A 21,620-nucleotide genomic window follows, 5' to 3' on the forward strand; every position below is an offset into this window, starting at 1 on the left:
AATTTTTGAGGCAGCAACAACAGGAGAAGGAAACCACAGAGAAATATTAGATGTTCTGTCTCAGCTGCTGCAGATAAATGCACAATGACAAAATGAAGATCATTAACCATTTCAGCATTTGTTTTGAACTGTCTTGCGTATCTTTCCACACACTCGCAAAAAACTACTATGTTGTCACAATGTCCATATACAATTCATTGACAGATTAGCTGATTACCTAGCATTACCCAATTATTTAGTTATCCCAGTATTACACCACAAAGGAAAATAAAAACCAACATGTCTATAGCTTAAAAATAAACTGGATAAAATCGCTCCAAGCATGCCACAGTTGCACTTTATGTCACCCCTTCCTACAACCATTATCATCCTTAAGGGTTAAACATCACCAGGACTGTCATTAATCAGCCTAGCTACTTTCAAAAAATGCATTTGACATCCATGTTACATTTTACATGTTTTTACATTTTACACTCATGCTCTATCCTTAAGGGTACAAAGGATATAATTCAAAAACAGTATGTATTTCTTCAGGTATAAAAAGTAACATATGTGTAAAACTTGGTTAAAACAAACACACACACACACACACACACACAGACACACACACACACACACACACACACACACACACACGGCAAAATCAAAGTTTTTATATGTATAGTAGCTAATAGGGGGTATTAGATGACAATCCACATGAATGGCATGGATCTAGTGTGACAGTCATTTGGCAGTAGAATGGGTGGAACTAAGAGGGTCAGTAGACACATTATCTGCACTTGGAAACAAAAAGCATTTCTAAACTCCAGTGAATCTGTGTAAGCGAACTAGATGGTGATAGTTTGTGCATGCGCAGAATGGAGTACTTTGAGTATACATTCTGCTTGTTACTGGTTATGGTTTAGACTCGTTGTTGACATCTGTGGCCAGCAGCTAACTTTGGGTTTTCATATTGGATATATTGCACTGTTTTTGGTGATTGAGTTTTCATAAATATAGTAACTAAACAAAAGAAATATGTTTTTTAACAAATTGTCTTTCATACAAGCTGTTTGGGAAAAGCATTCTTTGTACTGATTGCTTTGTATTTTAAACATGGAATGGACCAAACAAGCATTTAGCATCCTAATTCAGGTGTTTTGTAAGGAAAGTTTATGTATGATCATAATACAGCCCTCGATCTACGATATTTCCAAACTGGGGCAAAAGCCTGATAGTATCCGCCCCCTTCCTCCCCCACCTCCACTCCCCTCCTATTCTCTCCCCCCTCGAGCATTTTAGATTTAAAAAAAAAATCAATTTTTCAAAAATATGTTCATTTTGTAGTGCACATGCTTCAGAAGAGTATGATACATGAAATGTATTTGTTTGAGGAAATGTAAGGCATGTCATTTGGGCTTAAGTGTGCAAAAGTGCAGTGCCATGATTCATCATACAGAATTCTTCTATCACAATTCACTGTACTTCGCTCTGTGGAATTCAAACATGTATATTTTGTAATGGAAGCCATCAAACCTCTATTCAAGACAGCAGAAATTAAAATGTTCTGTGCTGCCTCTCCTGCTCCCAGTAGGCCAGTTTGACACCCTACCACTGTTAAAAAAGACTCAAGTTAATACTGGATGGGATCATTTGTGACCATGAGAATAAGAACTCTTCAGAAAATTACCACATAAAATTAAATATAGGAAACACAAAACAGGTAAAGACATAAGACAAGCAAGACAGTATACATTTCTTCAAGCTGTAGGTCTAAGCATTTTTTCCTCCTTTATCTTGCTAAAGCTTCACATGGTGTGATTTCCTTTCTGCAAAAGAATCTGTTACCTCATCAAAGTTCATCAAACATTTTGCTACATGGAAAATCAAAAAGACGTTTTGTCTAATACCGAAAAAGCTGTTAATATGCATATTAACCAAGACTGATGTGATTTATCATACTGATTATGTCTATTTTGAGACTGTCTGCTAGATAAAATGAAACAGGCCTAGATAAAATGAATAGGCCTGTCTCATATTGCAGCAACTGTAACATACACCACATATGCGAGACAGTTTTGGCGCAAGTGGTCATTTTTATCTATCTCATTTACATCAATAACATGGCAGAATATAATTCACTAAGTACTAATACCAAATGCCTATTATGCCAACTACAAGCAAAATGTTTTATGTTAGAAAATAGTTTTACATTTCATTCAAATGCTCCAGTTTCTCAAGCATGAGATCAAAAAGTAGTAGCAGTATGAAATTTTAATATAAATTGGGAATTGTCATGTTCTTCCATATAATTTGTGTTATGTCCCTGTTTTTTCTCCTTCCTTGTTCTAACAAACAATCTTGTCATCACCAATTCATTAACTATTCCTGCCATTGTTAAAACTTATGCTCTGATTCACTTCACAGTCCTGCCAGAATCACTGGTTTAGTTATCCCACATTTAGTCTCTGGTTAAGCATTACTACATGTTCATACAATGTGTTTCCACACTACTCTGGGAAAAGAATTAAGTGGCTGCTAACCAGGGACTGTACACTCGCCCTTAGGAGTGTAGCAATCTAGCAAAAGTTTTCTGTCAAAATTTCATTTTCTTGGATACCTCAAGAAGATAATATGTAATCATTCTTACCTATTATTCCTGTTAGTCACTTATTTCCGCTCTCGTAGTCTGAATCTATGGATTTCATTAATAATTATAACTACACTTACCAATCACACACCCAGTCAACCACATAAACAAACAGCAACTGGTTTTCACCCACACATGTTTATTTGGCTCAGCTCGTGTAGCCCCATCGCCTTTTGTTTGTGGGAAAGTTTTTTTTTATTTCTAGATGCAGCATGGATTCCCATGGCAGAGATATCACATACACTGTGCATGCATTCAAACATCAACCTATGTTTTGTTCAGATATCAACTTAAAATATGTTCAAAAGCCAACAGGGATGCATTTCAAAATCATACGAACAATCATTATGCCAACATGTGCTGGATTCTAGGTGCTTTGTGAAACAACTTCCCCCTGAAGAATGTGTATTTGGCACCCCCTGAATTTGCCACCGAGGGACAGATACCCCAGTTTGCTCCCACCCCCCTCCTCCCCCCCCCCCCCCACACCCACCTGTCATTATGACCCGCTGTATCACAATAACATATGTCGGCAACTGTTTATTTATGAGTAAATATTTGTATAACTTTATATACCTGATTTCCAATTTGTATTTATAGTATCATAATTGACAAAAGATTATGTTTGATTTTATTGCATCTTTCGTTGTATTTCTGCATTCCAGGAAGGAGAAACTGGTAATAGCCACCAAGAGACGCCAATCACAAAATGAATAAAAAAATTGTTTTCCAACTAGGTGAAACTACTGCCTTCATTACCATGCTACTTGCGTGAATTACTTCCTGTATCATTGACAGCAGCTTGTCAAAATAAGTGACATGCCCATGTCCATTCTTACAAAGTTCTGAAATTCCTGTGTATCTTTGGCCCTCAATTCCTTCATTAACAGAGAATATATGCCACTGCCTTTGCCCCTCCTTCTCAGCCAGGTTCGAAACCAACAACTTCTGGCTTTTTATCACTGTTATCCTGCCCTAAGCATTACAGGGACTTCCTGGGTAATAGCTTATAATAATAATAATAATAATAATAATAATAATAATAATATTACTTTGTGTGGACACCAGCATTAGTAACTGATCAGAGGGCACATGTGACTGAGTGGAATATCAGGTTAGACTCCAGAAGTCAGTTTAGAACCACGTACTGTGTAACCATGCTGTATGTTTACAAACAACTTATGGGAATTCAGCCAGGTACTATTAACAGCTGAAATATCGGCGATTGCTGTTAATACTACCTGCCTGAATTCAAGTTGTTTGAAAATTGTATACACCAGGAGAAATTCAGGTCTCACACACTGTATGTTGTGTTATGAGCATAAAGCAATATCGTCACACCAATGTGTTATCTCTGTTAAAGGTATGATCCTTACACCTAATAGGGAAAGCTACCATATGGGTGTCCCATGACAACTGTATAACATGACAGGAAGATATTTTGTTCCATATTTCAGTAATGTGCAGTACCAATGCCAGCCATCTTGCATCAGTTATGCCACATCACCAGCTCCTCAAGACCAAACTCCAAGCATTGATGTGAGTGATGTGTTTATTGAGTGTTATCTGTGTAACAACTATCAACCAGTGCTCAAATATGAACTAAATACTACTACAGCTGTCGCTTCTCAAAACAAAGCATGCTATGACATGCGACAACAATGACTGCCACCAAACAATCTACTGTTGGACTTCGTACAAGATTCAGCAGCCAGTCTATCAGTTCATGATTCAGCAGGTCAGGTTGCACTAAATAGGAACAATAATGTGAATTGCACTTCAGTTGCAATGTGAACAATATGACCACCATGTATGGCAGAGTACAACAGGCGACACATTACATGGATGCAAGTACCAGATTTGCACCCAGGCCCTGATTGTTCCATGATACTTTGTCACTTATTCATTCTGCATGACAGCATCAGTACAGCCACAACCAGCTTATACCTCAGTTTAGAGTCATGGCATGCAACCCAAGCTGCTGCTGTCCCAACCAAAACAATAGGCACTTTGGGTAACAACAGTAGAACATGCGTTTGCTTCATTAGGAATTTTGGATGATAACTCTCAATTTGTGGCATTAATTTTGCCAGTTAATAGAGTATGCTGACATTATCAATGTTGCCATCCTTGAACTGCCAGCATGAAATGAATTTGAAGTGACAAAATCTGACTTGCTCCATTGTTTGTCACTCGCCCATGAACAACAACTGAATCAGGCCATCTTTGATGAATAACTTGTGGACAAGACTTCATTTCAACTGTGGCATTAACTACAGACACTACTCAACATGAACCTCACGCCAACCGTGGCATTATGGAACCTATGGTTTGTCACGCTCCCACTGGAGCTACAACTTCCAATGATCACTCATGATGCAGATCCACTAGAGAAGAAGCTTTCCCTGGCAGACAGAATCTTCACTGTACTACAGTACTAAACATCAACGTTGTGGAAAATAAAATGCAGTGCAGTGCTAGATCTCAGTTGAATGCCACCGACACTGAACTGCTCTGACATATGTTGAGAGGGCACAATGGTGATGTCAGCACCCTTACCCAGGATACCGAACAGCACGATAAGCACTCCACTGCTCTCTGAGATCGCAATGATGCAGCAACTGCCACACCAAATTGTTGGTGTCATGCCCAGTTTGGTGACTTCGCACGGAACTGCAAGCCTGCTTGCAGTTACTGCAGACACTCCAGAGTAGGAACACCAACCTGCACTGACACATCAAGCTCTCAATGCCCACAACACACAGGACAAACATACTGAACAACACTTCACCCCCAGGGAGAAGGGTCTGTATGTTCAATCAAAGCATGTGTCAATAATTCCTTATTGATAAGGGGTCAGACATCAGTATGGTACCAAAGGAAACAAATGCAACACTATCTGGTGCAACATCTCTACAACTCCACACCGCAAATAACTTACATATGACTATACATGACATCACTAAATGTACCATGGAATTATGCATGGATCAACAGTTTCCATGGACTTTCTTCACTAGAGATGTGAGTGAATAAGTTTCCTATAGAACTTTCACCAGATTTTAAGAAAAGCAGGGCTACTTCGTAAGGAGAAATGATCATTGTAATGAAGAAGAGAAATCAGAGTTTCCATGAAAAGATTTGAATGTTCATTTTTTTATGCTTTGTTCATGAGTGGAATGGTAGAGAAATAGCTTGAAGGTGGTTCAATGAACCCTCTGCCAGACGTTTACTTATGAATTGCAGAGTAGTCATGTATATGTTTGTTTATTAATCTTCAACAAATCTTTGTCTTATACAATAACGTCCACACACTTTTTAAGCTGCCTTTCAAGCATAGAAGAAATCTCAAATTTCCCATGTACTATTCAAAACGTTATCACCAGACACCAGAATATACAGGACTAAAAATTTATAATAAACTATAAAGTACCAAAAACACTGATATAGGTTCTGTGAATACTATTAGCAGAAAAGTGCTATGATTCATGGAGGACAATTTTACAATTTGAGATACAGAATAGTACATTTATCTGTATACTATTTAACTATAAATGATTCTGCAGCAGGGAGCTTAAAATGATGTAAAACATTCCATTCTGCTTCTCGTTTGCTAAATAGTAACAGTTCATTGTAAATTTGACAGGTTTCCTATATAAAAAAGAAAAAAAGTTGTAAGTCTAAACAATTCTGCAATAAACAACAATACAGAAATTCCAGGATGAAATAATACATAAAGTAAAGGGAAGGCAACCACTCACTTCTACATCTACATATATACTCCGCTAGCCAACAAGCAGTGTGTGGCGGAGGGCACAATTCGCGCCAAAGTCATATTTCCCCTGTTCTGTTCCACTAACGGATCGCACAAGGGAAAAACTACTGCCTGAATGCCTCAGTTCGAGCTCTTATTTCCCTTATCTTTGAATGGTAATCATTGCTCGATTTAAAAGTTGGTGGTAATAATATATACTCTACATCCTCGGTGAAGATTAGATTTTGGAATTTAGTGAGCACCCCCTTCTGTTTAGTGCGCCATCTATCTGCAAGTGTGTCCCACTTCAAACTTTCTATGAGATTTGTAACGCTCTCACGATGGCTAAATGTACCAGTCACAAATCTTGCCACTCTTCTTTGGACCTTCTCAATCTCTTGAATCAGACGCAACTGGTAGGAGTCCCATACAAACGAACAATATTCCAAGACTGGATGAACTAACATATTGTAAGCTATTTCCTCTGTAGAAGGACTGCATCGCTTCAGGTTTCTACCAATAAACCGCAATCTAGAGTTCGCCTTACCGATTACTTGTGTAATCTGATCACTCCATTTGAGATCATTTCGAATAGTCACACCCAGATACTTGACTGATGTTACCAATTCCAAAGACTGATCATTTATTTTGTACTCGTACTCATACATTAATGGGGATTCCTGCCTTGTTATATGCAGCAGGTTACACTTACTAATATTGAGAGATAACTGCCAGTCATTACACCACGCATTTATTTTCTGCAAATCCTCACTGATATGTTCACAACTTTGTAAACTACAGCATCATCGGCAAACAGTCTAAGGCCACTGTCAGTTCCATCAACCAGATCGTTTATGTAAATCGTAAAAAGCAGAGGACCTATTACACTGCCCTGGGGCACACTTGCAGTTACGCTTGTTTCTGTTGAAGATACCCCATTCATGATGACATACTGCTCCCTGTATGTTACAAAACTCTCTATCTAACCACATATGTCATCGGATAGACCATAAGTGCGCACTTTTTGTAGCAAGTGACAGTGCGGAACTGAGTCAAACGCCTTTCGAAAGTCGAGAAATATGGCATCAACCTGGAAGCCGGTATCTAGAGCCTGTTGTATATCATGCACAAAGAGGGCCAGCTGTGTCTTGCATGACTGCTGTTTCCTAAAACCGTGCTAGTTTCTGCAGATGAGCTTCTCATCGGAGTCTAGAACACAAAATATGTTCCATGATTCTACAACAAATCGATGACAGTGAAATTGGCTGGTAATTATGTGCATCTGATTTTCTACCCTTTTTATAGATTGCTATGACCTGGGCCTTCTTCCAGTCCCAGGGAACTATCTGCCATTCCAATGATCTCTGATAGATGATGGATAAGAATGGTGCTATATTTGCAGCATAGTCAACATAAAATCTTACGGGGATACCGTCTGGACCAGATGCCTTCCTGGCGTCTAAGGATAACTGTTTTACAATCCCAGATACACTAAACATTATGTCAGTCATCCTTTCATTTGTTCGATAATTGAAAGGGGGAATGGTGCTGCAGTTCTCTATTGTAAACGAGTTTTTGAAAGCTAAGTTTAGAATTTCGGCTTTCCGTTTATCATCATCAGTTACATTACCCGTACTGTCAGCAATAGAAGGTATTGAATTATTTGTAGCGTTCAGAGATTATTATTAAGGGCAGCTGCCTGAGTACAGGGAAGAGGAGATGACATAGGGAAGGCTGCACAAGACAAGGAAGGAGTACCTTCACTTTGACAGCTGCCATCCATTCCACATCAAAAAGTACCTTCCTTACAGCCTCACCACCTGTGGAAAGCAGGAGCTGCTGAAATATATGAATAACATTAGGAGAGAGCCTCCATTGACAGACAGTATCCTATTCAATTCATCCATGACCAGATCTTCTGAGCCATCTTCTCCTCTGACACCATAAACCTGCTCAGAAGCCACTGAGTAGCACTCCTCGGATCACTTTCTTCACCAAGGCTTTGACTACCTTTCATCATGCCCTGAGATGAGGGATATCCTACCCAAAATTCTGCCCATGTCACCCAAAGTGTTGCTCACTCAACCTATAGAATATCCTTGTCCAGCCCTACTCCAGTCCTGCTCCCAATCCTGCACCGTATGGGTCACGCCTTTGTGGTCGACCCAGATGCAAGACCTGTCCCATACAACCACCTATCATTTCCTACCACAGCCTAGTCATGATCATTTCCTTCTGTATAAAAGACAATGCCCTGTGTGAAAGCAGTCATATTATATATGACCTATGCTGCAATTACTGTGCAGCATTCTATATGGGCATGACAGGTAACTAAGTGTCTGCTTGCATGATGGGTACTGCCGAACTGCGGCAAGCTGCAAACTTGGCCATCCAATCGCCAGACATACTGCATGCACAACACAAATGTATTCAATAGCTGCTTCACTATGCAGGCCATTTGAATACTCCATTTCAGCACTAGTTCCACTAAACTAAGCAGGTGGGAATTGTTTCTCCTGCAAGTCCTGTGATCTCGCAATCCTCCTGGATTAAACCTCCACTAACCTGTTTCCCACTGGGTCACCTTACAATTTCACTCTCTCTTCGGTCTCCACCACTCCGTTCCTGTCCAGATCATGTACTCCCCCCCCCCCTTCCTTTCCTTCTCTCCCCGCCCCCTTTCCACCCCTCTCCCATTCTCTCATCCCTGTCTCCCCCTTCATCGCCATTCCTCCACTTCCTTCCCTTACCCCTACCCTCTTCCTAACCCATATGTTCTATCCCCAGTACCTGCCTCTCACCATCCCACTACCCACTCCCCCTTCCATGCCTCTACATCCTTCTCTACACCTTCACAACTCCCTCTAACCAGCCTACTGCTCTCAATAACTGATAATCAACAGTCACAGTCTTGCTGCAGCCATGGATGCGAGCATTTGGGTTGTGGAGTGGTGTGTGTGTGTGTGTGTGTGTGTGTGTGTGTGTGTGTGTGTGTGTGTGTGTGCGCGCGCACTTGTGCTTGTTTTACTGTTCACAAAATTGAGGGGAGTAAATGTTATCCATTTAATGAGATGCTGACGAACCTTAAGATCTGGACCTGTTATTCTGTCACAGATGCATTACATTGCCCATCAAGTCCTGGTAAGTAGTGTCCAGCATAGAACCCAGCACTGAGAAGACACAGGAAAAATCTCATCTCATTGTACAGCACTAGCAATCACATAAGAACTTGTGAACCACACACTGACACGGAAAAAGTGGCCAGCATTGACTTTTACAACATGTGCAAGTTTTGCAGTCTTGTCACACTTTCACCTCAGTATCTCCCTTCACATTTCTTGATTTTATGAAAGTCACTAGCCCTGCCATTTACCACTATGGGAAAAACAATATTCATTTTGTTGCCTCAACTGGAAGACATGGTATGGTGCTACCCTCATTAATTTCTGGACTGCACTGAAAGTTTCACAAATAACAAATATAAATTAAACAATAGAAAATCCGTATTGGAATAACAGCAATATGGAAAGATAGGTTGCTGCTCATCACATAAAGGAGGCACTGAGTCACAGAGAGGAACAATGAAAAAGAATGCTAGAAATATTCAGCTTTTGGACTAAGTTGTTCATCAGACACAGAAAACTCACACATTCACACAAGCATAACTCACACACACACACACACACACACACACACAAGGCGACTGTAGTCCTGGGAACTAAGGTCTGACTGTGACTGCATCTGGTATAAGCAGCAAGCCAGCTGTAGTGGGTAGTGGAGGTATGGATGAGGTATGAGGTAGGAAAAGGGAGTGATGGCAGAGTAGGGGTGGGGGAAGATGCTAGTTCTGCCCTTGTGAGCATGTAGGGACAGGACAGGAAAGGCCTTTTAGTTGCAGCAACATTTCAGAAGGCTGTGATTTGCAAGGTTGGGGGGGGGGGGGGGGGGGAGGATGCTGTGCTGGGTGGAGGAGGAGGACCTTCCAGCCTGAAATGCTGGAAGTGGTGGTCATATGTGCAAGAGGTATGCTTGCTTGAGTGTATGAATGGAATGTGTTTCTCTTTTCCTGATGAAGGCTGTGGCTAAAAGGTATATATAAGCATCTTTTAATTGTACCTGTCTCCATCTTAACATGTCTCCTTTATGGTAAGTAGCAATCTATCTTTTCCTAGACTGTTGATATTCCTGTCTGGAGTTTCCATTGCTTGAAGGAATTAGTCTGAAAGATGAATATTTCTAACATTCTTTTTCACTGTGCCTGTCTGCAGCTCAACATCTCCTCTATGTCATGAGTAGCAGTCTATCTGTTCCATGTTGTTGTTACATACCATAATTTGGATGTCAAGTACAAACTCATCCAAATATATTATTCTATTATCACTTAAATTTGCAGATGCACTGAAAATACAATGTATGTCATTTGACCAAAAAAAAAAAAAAGTCTTTTGATTCTGTTTACTTACCTATTTCACAGAACTCTCCCCAGTGTCTTGGGGAGCACTTGCAGTGATATTGTGCCAAATGTGGTTGGCAAATGCCATCATTCTGACAAGCACTAAAATTGCAAGGTGGTCCTGACCATTGTTTAATATGTTTCTTGTCTACAATTTCTAAGATTTCACCATTCACAATGACACGCTGCACTGCCCCATCCAATCCAGGTCCAAGGCCTAGATGTTCATATTCTCTCCTGTTAAGGGATGTCAGATATGGAGATTTATTTACATGCTTTGCAATTTTGAAATATGTAGTAATATGAAAACAAGAGAGGAAATTTCACAGTTCAATTCTGTAATCAGTAACTAGATTAGTTTTTCACAATCTTCCATTTCTGGATATCTATCACAAAAACATCCTCAGCTATTTCCATTATACACTCCAAACTCCTAGTTTCCACAGGATCTTATAATGGTATTACTCTTTAAGATTGTGCATATAGGGTGTACATCACTGTCATATTACTCTGCTCTTAAACCAAAATATTTGCTGTTGTTGCATTTACATATTTATGGATTGTCCAGGTCTTCAGTATCAAAATTATACAGGTGATGAAGCATCCTAAGCCATGTATTTTGAGATAAGGCTCATGTGTCATAAATGAATATGTCTTGAATGAGCACTCCATGTAAGACAAATGTTTGCAAACTGCTTATGTTTCATAATAAACAGCTGCCTGCCACATGAAGATTAGTCACTCTACTCTGAAAAACAATACACTGACATCTGTGACGTGTCCACAGGGCAGTTTATTACAGTGTACAGTACATAAGAGGTTGTTGATGATGGAGCATTAGTCATTACAGGAATCCACAGACATGCATTTAATTTATGGTATAGCAGGACATAATGCTCAGAAAGCTGAATGCAGGCACAGAGAAAAGTTATGCAACAGGCATCATCCTAAATGAAAGAGATTTATGCCTGTGCACAGAAACTAACAAACAACAAAACTGAATGAGTCAAGCTTCAGACAGATTCATGCAGCAGAATCTGAGGTGGAAGAAGATCCATCAATAAGCACCTGTCAACTGGCCCAATGAAATGCACGCTTCAAAATATGTAATTATCCCAGTCATGCACAGAATGTGCGAACAGCTGGATCAAATGATGAGTGGCACAAAGTTGCATTTAATGAGGGGAGTGGATTTTAGACTGTTAGTCAGATTATATCAATCAGCAACATAAAAAAAAAAAACTTTCAGGCATTATTGTGTGCAGATGCATAAGCCATACTCCTCTGGCATTTGTTGGAGGAACACTGAACAGTGTGTAATATGTGCAGCCCATTCCCACATAGAATGCATCACAGTGTAGGCAGGTCAGTTGGTAGATCACATGGGTGCTTTCACACGTGGCTCTGCCTTTGATCGTGTACACCTTCCGGGTTACAGGACTGGTGTAGGTGGTGGTGGGAGGGTGCGTGGGACAGGTTTTACACCGGGGGCGGTTACAAGGGTAGGAGCCAGAGGGTAGGGAAGGTGGTTTGGGGATTTCATAGGGATGAACTAAGAGGTTACGAAGGTTAGGTGGACGGCGGGAAGACACTCTTGGTGGAGTGGGGAGGATTTCATGAAGGATGGATCTCATTTCAGGGCAGGATTTGAGGAAGTCGTATCCCTGCTGGAGAGCCACATTCAGAATCTGATCCAGTCCCGGAAAGTATCCTGTCACAAGTGGGGCACTTTTGTGGTTCTTCTGTGGGAGGTTCTGGGTTTGAGAGGATGAGGAAGTGGCTCTGGTTATTTGCTTCTGTACCAGGTCGGGAGGGTAGTTGCGGGATGCGAAAGCTGTTGTCAGGTTGTTGGTGTAATGCATCAGGGATTCAGGACTGGAGCAGATTTGTTTGCCCCGAAGACCTAGGATGTAGGGAAGGGACCGTTTGATGTGGAATGGGTGGCAGCTGTCGTAATGGAGGTACTGTTGCTTGTTGGTGGGTTTGATGTGGACGGACGTGTGAAGCTGGCCATTGGACAAGTGGAGGTCAACATCAAGGAAAGTGGCATGGGATTGGGAGTAGGACCAGGTGAATCTGATGGAACCAAAGGAGTTGAGGTTGGAGAGGAAATTCTGGAGTTCTTCTTCACTGTGAGTCCAGATCATGAAGATGTCATCAATAAATCTGTACCAAACTTTGGGTTGGCAGGGCTGGGTAACCAAGAAGGCTTCCTCTAAGCGACCCATGAATAGGTTGGCGTACGAAGGGGCCATCCTGGTACCCATGGCTGTTCCCTTTAATTGTTGGTATGTCTGGCCTTCAAAAGTGAAGAAGTTGTGGGTCAGGATGAAGCTGGCTAAGGTAATGAGGAAAGAGGTTTTAGGTAGGGTGGCAGGTGATTGGCGTGAAAGGAAGTGCTCCATCGCAGCGAGGCCCTGGACGTGCGGGATATTTGTGTATAAGGAAGTGGCATCAATGGTTACAAGGATGGTTTCTGGGGGTAACGGATTGGGTAAGGATTCCAGGCGTTCGAGAAAGTGGTTGGTGTCTTTGATGAAGGATGGGAGACTGCACGTAATGGGTTGAAGGTGTTGATCTACGTAGGCAGAGATACGTTCTGTGGGGGCTTGGTAACCAGCTACAATGGGGCGGCCGGGATGATTGGGTTTGTGAATTTTAGGAAGAAGGTAGAAGGTAGGGGTGCGGGGTGTCGGTGGGGTCAGGAGGTTGATGGAGTCGGGTGAAAGGTTTTGTAGGGGGCCTAAGGTTCTGAGGATTCCTTGTAGCTCCGCCTGGACATCAGGAATGGGATTACCTTGGCAAACTTTGTATGTGGTGTTGTCTGAAAGCTGACGCAGTCCCTCAGCCACATACTCCCTACGATCAAGTACCATGGTCGTGGAACCCTTGTCCGCCGGAAGAATGACGATGGACTGGTCAGCCTTCAGATCACGGATAGCCTGGGCTTCAGCAGTGGTGATGTCGGGAGTAGGATTAAGGTTTTTTAAGAAGGATTGAGAGGCAAGGCTGGAAGTCAGAAATTCCTGGAAGGTTTGGAGAGGGTGATTTTGAGGAAGAGGAGGTGGGTCCCGCTGTGACGGAGGAACTGTTCCAGGCAGGGTTCAATTTGGATAGTGTCTTGGGGAGTTGGATCATCAGGGGTAGGATTAGGATCATTTTTCTTCGTGGCAAAGTGATACTTCCAGCAGAGAGTACGAGTGTAGGACAGTAAATCTTTGACGAGGGCTGTTTGGTTGAATCTGGGAGTGGGGCTGAAGGTGAAGCCTTTGGATAGGGCAGAGGTTTCGGATTGGGAGAGAGGTTTGGAGGAAAGGTTAACTACTCAATTAGGGTGTTGTGGTGCCAGATTGTGTTGATTGGAATTTTGAGGTTTTGGAGGGAGTGGAGCTGGAAGTGGGAGACTGAGTAGATGGGAGAGACTGGGTTTGTGTGCAATGAGAGGTGGTTGAAGTTTGCTGGAAAGGTTGTGAAGGGTGAATGAGTTGCCTTTCCGGAGGTGGGAAATATGTTGTGTGTATGTTTGTGTTTGTTTGTGTGTCTGTCGACCTGCCAGCACTTTCATTTGGTGTATATATATATATATATATATATATATATATATATATATATATATATATATATATATATATATATATATATATATATATATATATAATGGAAGGAAACATTCCACGTGGGAAAAATTATATATAAAACCAAAGATGAGGTGACTTACCGAACAAAAGCGCTGGCAGGTCGATAGACACACAAACAAACACAAACATACACACAAAATTCAAGCTTTCGCAACAAACTGTTGCCTCATCAGGAAAGAGGGAAGGAGAGGGGAAGACGAAAGGAAGTGGGTTTTAAGGGAGAGGGTAAGGAGTCATTCCAATCCCGGGAGCGGAAAGACTTACCTTAGGGGGAAAAAAGGACAGGTATACACTCGCACACACGCACATATCCATCCACCATGGATGGATATGTGCGTGTGTGCGAGTGTATACCTGTCCTTTTTTCCCCCTAAGGTAAGTCTTTCCGCTCCCGGGATTGGAATGACTCCTTACCCTCTCCCTTAAAACCCACTTCCTTTCGTCTTCCCCTCTCCTTCCCTCTTTCCTGATGAGGCAACAGTTTGTTGCGAAAGCTTGAATTTTGTGTGTATGTTTGTGTTTGTTTGTGTGTCTATCGACCTGCCAGCGCTTTTGTTCGGTAAGTCACCTCATCTTTATATATATATATATATATATATATATATATATATATATATATATATATATATCTAAAAACAAAGATGATGTGTGTGTATATATATATATATATTTCCCACGTGGAATGTTTCTCTCTATTATATTCATATATATATATATATATATATATATATATATATATATATATATATATATATATATATATATCTAAAAAGAAAGATGATGAAACTTACCAAACAAAAGCGCTGGCAGGTCGATAGACACACAAACAAACACAAACATACACACAAAATTCTAGCTTTCGCAACCAATGGTTGCCTCGTCAGGAAAGAGGGAAGGAGAAGGAAAGACCCTTCCCTCTTTCCTGACGAGGCAACCATTGGTTGCGAAAGCTAGAATTTTGTGTGTATGTTTGTGTTTGTTTGTGTGTCTATCGACCTGCCAGCGCTTTTGTTTGGTAAGTTTCATCATCTTTCTTTTTAGATATATTTTTCCCACGTGGAATGTTTCCCTCTATTATATATATATATATATATATATATAAAAACAGCTCTTTTGACATAGGGCCTTTTTGCTGTTAAAGTTAATCTTCTGTTAACCATGTGAAAGTCTTTTTTGTGCCTTGTATCATCATTGTGGTGCTGTCTTCCAGCTAGGGAATGCTCATGTACAAATTTTTTGCATTACCCAACACAATCTTCAAGATGTCTTCATAAGTACAATTACCAGGCAACATCTCCTACCAACAACATCCTTTCGCCTTTTGTGACCGCAGGTAAACATAGTGAAAAATACTGTTTCCCAAAATGACATCTGACACCATTGTGACTGTTTCTCTACATAATTGGAAAGCTAAGTTTTCGATACAGGATACTGTAACTGTCGTCCCAGACAATCTGTCTGTATGTGTGTGACCCTGTGATTATGATTGTATACTGTGTACAATAAAAATTTTCATGTTGTAAAATGATGCATGGTGTTCCTTTTTCATTTTAGTCATTTTTAAAACCACAAAATTTAAGGTGTCTGGTTTGGTGTGAAAGAGACCCAGATGTGATAATGCTGCCATGGTAAACAACAAATAAGTATATGGCTTGAACCAAGAAGAGCTGTATAAGATGCTGATTAATCCAAGAAATGAACTTCAAGTGGAATAGTAGATGGAGTAAAATAGAAATGTTAAAAAGAACTGTCCAAGTAAAATATATATTTGACAGGAAGAAAATGATTTTAATGTCCCAATGTAGCAGTCTAACAACTGTGAAAATGTTTTTAAATGTATGCTTAAGGAGTTTTGTTCTCTGTGAGTATGAAACTTGGACCAAAGAGAAGATGGAGCTGAATTTGAGGTATATTGCTACAGACATGCAATAAAGATCAAATTGTATAGACTGAATAAGCAGATAAAGTTAAGGAGGTAGCACAAAAAGACACATTCTGTTAAAATGTAATATATATTTAGAAGTATGTTGATTACAAAGGTGCAAACTATTCAGAGCTATGCCACCATGCAAAATGTGTAGCTGTAATAATCACAATAATCAAAACGAAAACTCTGGATCAAAACAGCAGGAAACTCCTACTGAAGATGCAATATGGTACACTCCTTCAAATACCTCATAGGAATCTTACTATTCTCAGTGGTGGACAGTTGTGCAAACATGTAAAGAGCCATGAAAGTTCAAAACGCATTCAGAACCACTAAAACAAAAAGCAATATCATGCATCACCATAATAACAAAAGTAATATCATGAAATGAAATGTGAAAATGCAACATTACAGGGCTGTTCCTTTTACAGGAAGCACCACATGCATTGGAGACCATAACTGCTGGAAAGCTCAAGATTTAGTTCAGTAAGTGAAGGTCCAGAAGATCCTTTTGCCACTGAACCCATGTCAAGCTGTAAGGTACCATCTTGCTCAAAACAACTAACTTTGACACTAAAGTTGTAAAACATGAGAAACAGGAGTGGAAAAATCTTTGAAAAATATATGGATTCACACAAGAAGATGAAATTTGGATGAAGGGGAGAACATCTGACCTCTACACACAAACATAATGTTTCACCAACATTGTACACAAGAGTTACTTGAAATTTAATGTCATATTTGCAGACTGGACAACAACAGACTCACTAAATGTCTACTCAACATTATTAATTTAAAGAAGGTCAAAGTCACCTGGTAAGAAGAAACTAGGGAAGATTTACGAGACATGAACATTACAAAACCTAAAAACAAAAAGAATGCTGGCAACAATTGGTTAGAAAAACAGACAAAAAACATAATAATAATACAATAATGTCAGACAGGATAAATTGAGGAAGTTCTTTGAAGAGTAAGAGATAGGGGAAGTTCAAGGAAAAACATAATAGTCAGACAAATGCAACTAATTAGAGATTTACTGAGGTGTGACAGAATGCCTAAAAGTATCATGTAAGGATGTACGAATGGGAAACTAAAAGAGCACAAATGCAGTGTGTAAGATGTTATGAAAGATGCAGGATGTGAGAGTTACGAAAATCCAAATATAGTTTGGCTTCTCATCTTGGATTTATCAAGTAAATGCAGCAAATTCTTCTGAATATAATGATGTTGATTCTTCTGTGAAAAGCTAGAGTTAAAAGCTAATACTTATTAACAGAAAATCTCATATAAAGATGCGAAACAAATACTAACAAAGAGATAGAGAGGGTGGCCAGTACTTACCTCAGCTCAGTACAGCCGATAGATACACAAAACAGAACAGAAAATTTATGTTCCTAGCTTTCGGAACTTTGTTCCTTCATTAGGGAGGAGAGAGGGGAAAGAAAGGGAAGAAGGGAAAGTGGATTCAGTTACTCACAACAAAGATATCTTTGGCTTCCCTCTGACAACCATGCCTCCATCCTTGCTACCCTCCCTGTTTTCCTTTCCCTGTTGCTTCATAACTTGAGTTGTGAGTAACTGAATCCACTTTCCCTTCTTCCCTTTCTTTCCCCTCTCTCCTCCCTGATGAAGGAACAAAGTTCTGAAAGCTAGGAACGTAAATTTTCTGTTCTGTTTTGTGTATCTATCGGCTGTACTGAGCTGAGGTAAGTACTGGCCAGCCCCTCTATCTCTTTGTTAATACTTATTAACAGTAATTCCAAATCTACACTCTCTTAAGATCAGCAATGCCACTGTGGTTAGTTGAAGCATTCATTGTCATTGGTTTATTTCTAGCAAAACATTTCACATACCCTATGAAACTTCAGCTAATTATTACTTACGGAACACCACCAATGTATAGGGGAAGCTCAAGATTTAGTTCAGTAAGTGAAGGCCCAGAAGATCCTTTTGCCACTGAACCCATGTCAAGCTGTAAGGTACCATCTTGCTCAAAACGACTAACTTTGACAGAGTGCCACTGCCCCACCATTATGGTGTCCTCAGAACTGTCAAAAAATATAAAATTATTTAACATTTATAAATAAGGTCAATGTGGGAACGTGAATATTATGTAATAATTTATATATCTAAACACTGTGATGCACATATAGTCAACCAACAGACTTTATGCACAATATTGATCTTTCTATGATATATTCATTTTTTTAGCAAAAGAACTATAATTCTGGACTTAATTTCTCTGTTTAATATGAAATCTCTCAAGGCCTAAAACCTTTCCAAGTACACTGTCAGGAGATATTCTTCCAACCAGACATTTGGAAACAGAATACAAACTGGATAACTGCCTATTAGGCTGTGATTTAACACTGTACCAAAACACATACTACTGGGATAAACAATAGCTAGAACTGATTTAAAATTCTTTGAGAGGTAAAAACATGTATTCATTATAACAAAACTTGGTGAACCCTCCAGGATTACATTATTTTAGTTGCAACAGATTTGAGATCTTTTTCAAAATCATAGATCTTTAGCAAAAGAAATTTCTAGAAAAGACGTGATAATTTTGTAGACAGGAAGGGCATATAAGATGAACCTTGCTGTGGTGATGTTTAAAAGGTTATGAACTACATACAAAGGAAATGAATTCATAAGTAGCACAGGTCTGATTAGGATGTTGAAGAGATTGAGAGGGTGAGAAAATGCTTGTTTGAGAGATGAGGAGATAATATTGGGCCTCGTATTAATACATAATTTTAAACAATAGCAGCTTTGGTAGAGAGCATTGCTCATATAGTCAAGTCAGGTGGATGCGTTTCTGGCCAAAAAGTATTATGTGACAGAAAGTTTTGTTTTTCACATTTGTAAGGAATCTGCAGTTCTGAAGCTGGCTAAGATGGCACTCACGTTAGCTGTGTATTCGTACATCAAACAAGCAGTCAAACAGATATTTTTTTTCACAAATAGAATGCTATATTATGTGATAATTTGGTAGTTCCTGGAAAATACAATAGTTGCCTAATTCAGCTTCTGGTAAAATGAAGATCAATATCAAGTAAAATAGCATGAAATTCAGAGAAGGAATTTGAGAATCATGTTTGCGGTAATGAGTTCAAATGTTTCATGGAGCTCATCCTGACTGTACATTCAAATACAGGCAATACTGTCACTCTATTGACCATATCCAAGGACTTTAATGAAAGCCTTCTTTAAGCAGCCCAAAACAGTAAATGAGGGAGCCATCCTGATTTTTTATGATCACATCCATAATTTGTTTGTTTGACTCTGATTCAAAGAATAAAAAATGTCTTCTTTTTTCTGGGTGAGAATGAAGTATTATTTTAGCTAACCTTTCTTTACTCTTTGAGTATTTCAACCATTCATTTCTGTAACATTCAATCATTTTAAGTTTACAATTTTAAACTACTGCCATACACCTATGTTTCTCCTTCTCTCTCTCACTCTTATATCTGTTACTTATCTCAAAGTCTCATTTAGCAGCCTGTACTCTGATTTTGTCATTTACTTTTATTAGTCATTACTCACTGTCATAGAGGCAATTAGTTATAATCATGGTTTTATGGAAGTGTACTTTGCTAGATGTTTTGTCCAATGAGTTTCCATGAGTTACATGCACTTATTTTTGAAAATTTCCAGCTTACGACTGATTTAGATTCTTGAATGTCTGACACACTTCAGAAAATTAAATTTGATAAATAGTGCAATGCCATTAGTTGCAAGAGTTAGCGAGTATTATATCAATGAGGATTCTATAAATAATATTGCCTTAATTAAATGTATAGAAATTTTGAGTTAAAATGTCTGTACAATTTTAACATAGTTCATAAACTTGTTTACTGGTCTGATTTGATAATTTGATTCTCTATAAATATAAGAGTGAAAAAGACATTATTTGTTACACTATATTTACTAAAATCTAGAAGTTTAAGTTTAGTTTTCAACTCTATAATTGCACTGTCATAATGCATATAAGTTTAAAGGAGTGCTTTACACTTCCAGGTCAGTTTTTGTAGTTAATAAAGTTACACCTTTTTTCTATATGCATAGTTCTGTTTCCAACAGTCCATTTACACACTGCCAAAAGTAGCTCAATAATATACAACTATATGCCTCTTTACTAAATTCCTGTTTATTTTCTATGAGCAGTCTTGGCATGAAAAATTTCCAAAAGCCATTCTTCTCTCCAAGGACAATATTTTCTGTATTTATCAATCTCACTGTTATAAAACTTGGTGTCCTACAGCTGACTGCATTTTCATAAGCTTCAAAGAGGAAATGGAAACAGCTACACGGCATCCTAGATTTCTGTATATCTGGAAGAAAGTAGGGTTGAAATATATGACTTTGAGTGATGCGAAGCCTTGGGAGGGGCTTGTCTCTTTCATTGACTGAAAACATACCATTAAAACAGGCCCTACATTTGATCAAATGTGATGAGCAGACATTTCATGTGATCTTTTGAGTTTTCAAAGCAAAGTTGATAGTTTGCAAGTATCTGAGTTTGCAGCCAAGTTGTAATTTTTTCTTTACACAATATTTCAACTGCTCCTCTGGTTGTCTTTGTCAGGCATTGAATGCAGATTTTGTTTTTTGCTGTTTGGACTCTAACCAAACTGTGAATGGGACAAGCTGTGTGCTGACTTGTGATTGTGCCACTGAACAATAAGACAACCAATAGAAATTTAAAATCAACTAAAAGGATATCCCAAAACCCAAAAAAGGTTATATTACTTAATACAAGCTATACATGAGCCAAGTGAGAGAGGGTAGATAGATAGGTAGATAGATAGAGAGGGAGAGAGAGACAGAGAGAGAGAGAGAGAGAGAGAGAGAGAGAGAGAGAGAGAGAGAGAGAGCACTGAGATGTTTTCCACTGTGATTTAAGCAAACTTAGTGTTAGTTTCCAAGAATCTTGGTTAACACCTTTATTGCTTTGAGATTTTTTGTCACCTGCACCCACAGTATTGGTATTTTCATGTTTCATTTCTTGCTCACAGGTGAAGCAGTGTTCATTTTTTACATCTTGTCCATGTGTTCTTATTGCCTGGCACATTTGTATGATACATGATACACAGCCAGTTTTTGGAGCCCCAGATTACCTTGCATGCAACAAAATAAATCTTTTAATTTCACTAGTGGAATCAATATACATTGGATACTCTATTTTTGAAGTATTCTCTTGATCCTCCCAGGAA

The 21,620-nt window shown here is 39.3% G+C and overlaps 1 pseudogene; it reads right to left on the bottom strand.

The window, feature by feature from the left end:
* The window catches only part of LOC124775409, a 362,017-nt pseudogene that overhangs the window by 95,033 nt on the left and 245,364 nt on the right, over positions 1-21,620 (bottom strand).

The sequence above is a fragment of the Schistocerca piceifrons genome, chromosome 2 (assembly GCF_021461385.2).
Source record: "Schistocerca piceifrons isolate TAMUIC-IGC-003096 chromosome 2, iqSchPice1.1, whole genome shotgun sequence".
Taxonomy (NCBI): Eukaryota; Metazoa; Arthropoda; class Insecta; order Orthoptera; family Acrididae; genus Schistocerca; species Schistocerca piceifrons.